The sequence below is a fragment of the Rhinolophus hipposideros genome, assembly GCF_964194185.1.
Source record: "Rhinolophus hipposideros genome assembly, chromosome: 6".
NCBI classification, from domain to species: Eukaryota; Metazoa; Chordata; class Mammalia; order Chiroptera; family Rhinolophidae; genus Rhinolophus; species Rhinolophus hipposideros.
In genome coordinates, this window is record NC_138052.1 from 60,929,494 (window position 1) to 60,934,589 (window position 5,096).

Genomic DNA, 5,096 nt, shown 5'->3' on the forward strand with positions numbered 1-5,096 from the left:
AATTCTACACTTATTACTCAAAATAGTGTTCATCACCTCTACCTCAGAGTAGGATTACCATTAACCCTTGTTTTGAGTTAGAGAGTATGCTCAGATACACACACACATAATGGTGAACACATGAGTGTGTGTGTGTGTGTTTGTGTATGTTTGTGTATTAGTTGGCTTAGTTTCCAATGCCATTCATATTTAGAAAGGAGAAAATAAAATGGTTAAGAGATATTATAAATAAAAAATGCAAGATGTCTAATGGATAGAAAGACTCTTTACTGTATAACTAACCCCATTTATGCCTAGTAGTGGTCAACAAGTAGATTCTGACCACTCCGTCTTTTAGAATGCACAATGTACTTTTGGTACAGCTTAAAAACAAAAGCAAAAAAATTACCCTCTTCTTTGGATAACCAAATATTGTGAAAGTATTTTACAGAGATAGAATCCAAACTTATCTTTACATCCAAATCAAGACCCAATGGTTGATTTAAAAAACTAATTTTTACATCACAGAAATGAGAATGAATAGGAATCTTGAAAGACAGAATAATAGTGGCCCAGAGAAGAGAAAACTCCCATCTGGTGCAGGAATATCAGTTCTTTAAAAATTAAAATGTGACTATCAATTGATCAAAAACAAACAAATAACAAACTCTGACTCTAATTAAGCTAAACAGAAAAGAGAATGGCATAGGGAAAACAGACAATCAACAACAAGACTGGAATACAAGGCTATAACAGGAGCCAAAATGCAGATTGCGCAGGACTTGGCCATTTTCCAGTGAATGTCCACTGCTGCCGCCACTGGCACTGAGAACATCTGAAGTTTGACAAAATATAGCTAGACACTCATGGCTCTGCACCAGCGAACTCTAGCCTGCCACTGCCATCCCTGACGGGCACCACTCCAAATGATACTTAATTGAAATATATTCATCACAGATTTCTACATTTCAAAGATTGTATTACACCTGTTGAAAGTTAAATATGATTTTAATATACTGAGTAAATTGTAAATCATTCCTTTAGACAATTACGCATTTTTAAGTAATTATTATGATTACAAATAGCTATTCAGTGTGTGTGTGTGTGTGTGTGTGTGTCTTTGTAATTTGGGCTTTCTTTTATGATTTTTCCAACTCTCATAATCTATAACTAGCTAGAGAATCTAAAGATGATCCGGGGTTGGGGCAAGGGGTATGGGTAGGAACAATATTTAATTTGTGTTTATGTGTCAGCAGTGAACACAGTCAAGATAGTTCAGTAAAGAAGACACTCAGTAATCACATAAGTGAAAATTTATAACACAATAACGGTCAATAGAACTGCAGAAGAGATGGCCCTTTAAATACGTGAATCATATCTAAATAACATAAACAAATATTTCGTATAAATATATCAATCATGTAAAGAACAGTTACAATTGCATATGCACAGAGGCATAAAAAACAATTTAATTTTAGAGCAGTGATTTTGGAATAATAAGTTATTCATATCAATGAGATACAGATTCTGTATTATTTTTTCTAGTAATGATGAAAAGTTTGGTTAATATCTCCTTATGCGATTAAGGTCAATATGTTAGCCAACAGCTGTGACTGGAAGGTCAGCCTATAACAGCAACGTAGACTGAACTACATCGATGTGGAACTGGTCATCTTTCTTTCTGCACCAGTGTCCAGGCCCACTGAACTCAACTGTCATATATACAGGCAGTGTTAGGCTGTTGAATGCTTAACAATTAGCTTCCTGAGTGCAGTTCTAACATGAATGTTGGTTGGTGTTTTTATTTATATTGAGTAGGATATAAGGGAAAGGAAAAAGATGTATACCAGACTTCAGCTGTTTGTCAATGGTGTGCATGACAACTATATTTAATTAAGCAGTAGTTTTTGAATACTGGAAGACTATTTCCTCTAGTTTTTAAAAATATGTTCATAATGAAAAATCCACAAAACTCCCATCCTTTTAAGTTGAGACTTCATCATTAACATGTTAACCCATGATATATAGTTTATTCAAATTTATAAATTCATCACTATATTTCTAATAGATGTATATATCTTCTTTATACATGTTACAATGGTGATTCCATTTTTACCTCATCTTTCACCAATAAAGAAGATAAATAGGTATTTACAGAGATGGTGGTATTTTATACATTTGTATGCAAATACAGATATTTTTCAATAACTGAGTGACATGACACTTTGTTAAAATTTATTTTATTAAGTAGTAAGAAACCAATGTAAAATACATCACCAAAGTGTGATTTTGGATCTCTTTCTTGTCACAGTCTCTTTGAGAACCCCGTGAACATATAGATATGCGTACAATGTTTTAAGTCAAATATCTGAGGCTTCATAACCCTAGGATTAAAAAATGCATACACTCAATTTCCATCTGATGCAAACATACATTTATTTTGCTGAAAAGCAAATACATGCTAAGTTCCTTTTTCATAGCCCAACTAGATCCAAATTTCAAATGAAGGAAAAGCACAATGTAAATAACTAATACAATTTAGAACTTCCGAAGAGGGCAGGATGAACCAGAAGATGAAATGCTTTTGGTAAGCACTCCAAAGCTGTGAAGATGGCAGCGGCTGTGTGGCTTCAGGTGCTGCCTGTCATTCCTCTGCTTCTGAGGGCTCAGCCATCTCCATTGTTGCCTTTAGGTGTAGGACCAGCACCTGTCACTGCTGCCGACCAATCCAAGTGGCGCATTCCAATACCGTCGTTGATGAAGAACCTTGTGATGTACTTTTGAATATAACCTGGTATCTGAAAAGTGCTGATTGTTACAATGAAATCTACAAAGTCAAGGCAGAAGTGGAGACATATGTATTTAGAAAATCTTAAAGAAAAAAAAAAGTCTTGTCTGGGAAATATTAAATGTCAACAAAATTGCTCTAGAACTGCAGTGAACTCTTTAAGACACACCTCTTCTGGGGATTTTGTGCACTGATGGCCTCTTTTAGGAGAAAAGTAGGAGGCTAAGGAGAATGGAACAAAACTTACCTTTACTGGAGAAACAAATACAATCCATGATCCATTGAAAACTTGGCAAGATGCACCATACATTCTTCTTGTACATATTGGCATTCATCCTCAAAGGAAATCATCAAAAGAAAATTGGAATCATCAAAAGAAAATTAACTAAGTAATTGTTTTACTATGACTGTTGGAGAAGGGTCTTGATGAATACCTCACAACTGAAGAATATCCATTGATGATTTTTTTTTTTGTTGTGATGTGTATAGTATATGTCCTGTTTGGTGTTCTGTGGCTGGCATGGTCTGCCTGCTACTAGAGATCTCCTGAGAATTCCCTTTTGGATTGGTGCCATCATCTTCCTGGGAATACTTGAGAAAGCAGTCTTCTATGCCTTATTTCAGAACATCTGATACAAAGGAGACTCTGTCCAAGGTGCCTTGTTCCTGTAGAGCTGCTTTTAGCAGTTTAATGCTCACTGGCTCTAACCCTGGTCCTCATAGTCAGTCTGGGATACGGCATAGTCACGCCTCACCTTGGAGTCCCTCTTCACGAGGTTGTGGTAGCAGAAGCCCTTTATCTTTTGTTCTCTGGCATGGACGGGGTCCTCTGGATTACTGGGGTCCAGTCTTATCTTGCTTCCACGGCCTTTCTCCCCTTGGCTTTCCGAAACACTGACCTGTGCTGGTGGATATTTATTAGCTTGACTCAAACAAAGAAGTTACTAAAACTTCAGAGAAACATTGTAAAACTCTCTTTGTACCAACATTTCACCAACACGCCTATCTTGGCAGTGGCAGGATCAAAAGTGTGTATCACCTGGACAACCATGAATTTTAGGATAGTGACTTGTCATTCCGATCAGTGGGAGTAGTGGGTGGACGATGCCATCTGGGGGTTGCTGTTTTCCATGATCCTTTTTGTCATCATGGTTCTCTGGTGACCATTTGCAAACAACCAGAGATTTGCCTTTTCACCATTATCTGAGGACGAGGAGGAGAGGATGGACAAAACAAACCTATGCTGAAAGATTTGAAGGAATGAAAATGGTAAGTACCAAATAAGAGCCGAATGGAAATAGTAAAATAATAAAGCAGTGCAGGAAGATGATTGGAAATAGGTAGAAGATAATGTTCCTTCTCCTGGGACAGATGTAGCAATTCCAGCACTTCTGGATTCAGATGAGGAACGAATAATCACGCGCTTCAAAAGGTACAAAATGGAGAGGAGCTGAGAAGATGTGCAGTTGAAGATGGCTAGTATCTTGGAAGAGATCAACTTCTGTTTCAGTCTTCTACCTTACTCCATAGTTTAGATGAAAAGAGGCAATGACTTCTTGATCTGTTCCTTGATCTTCATGCTAGAGAGCGCTGTCAGAACAAGGAAGGGAGAACATTTTACTGAAAACAAGTTCATAGGATGAGAAAAATCTACAAGTTTCTTATTTGCAACATTGATGCCCCTTTCCCTCTCATACCCCGACATGAATGTTTATGCAGCTTCTGTATGTTGTTCCTGAACCTTTTATAATATTTAAATTGTTTAATCTGTCAAATAAAGAGTTTAACATCTTCTGAAGAACTATGACATCAATACCATAATATGTAATCTCCAGGAGCTAGTGCCTGTAATTTTTTATTTGTTTAGGTGGTTACATAGGTGATGGAGGACATTGTTAATGATCTTACTGTTTCCTGGGAAGCCAAAGTTACATCTTGCAAAGGGAGTTTTGAGAAAAAAATAGAGTCCTGACTTCAGGAGCTATGGGTCTATCAATGTTTAAAAAAAAGGAGAGAGAGAGAGAGAGAGAGAGAGAGAGAGAGAAACTTACTGTGTAATTCAGATCATTTAAAAAAGCAAAATTAAGTGGGATTCTGTTTCCAAATGGTGTATATTAAAGATTTCTCTATTTCAGATGTACTTTAGAGAGAAATATTCACTTAACTATTTGACGTCTGCTATTGGAACAGATCCCATGGCTGGCAATGTGGTGCACTCTCCAGAACTTTCAACTACTGTTTCGCGAGCCTGCAAGGCAGCATTGAGGAGTCCTAGGCATTGCTTTGTTTGCCTTCATGCCATAGACTGGGTGTTGCACTAGATGCACAG

The 5,096-nt window shown here is 37.0% G+C and overlaps 1 pseudogene across 1 annotated transcript; it reads left to right on the top strand.

Moving 5' to 3' along the window:
• The first annotated feature begins 1,572 nt into the window (after positions 1-1,572).
• Positions 1,573-4,221, top strand: LOC308498546 (transmembrane protein 87A-like; annotated as a pseudogene). The gene is made up of 2 exons: positions 1,573-1,599; positions 2,572-4,221. The product of its transcript is annotated as a transmembrane protein 87A-like (transcript).
• The last annotated feature ends 875 nt before the right edge of the window (positions 4,222-5,096 follow it).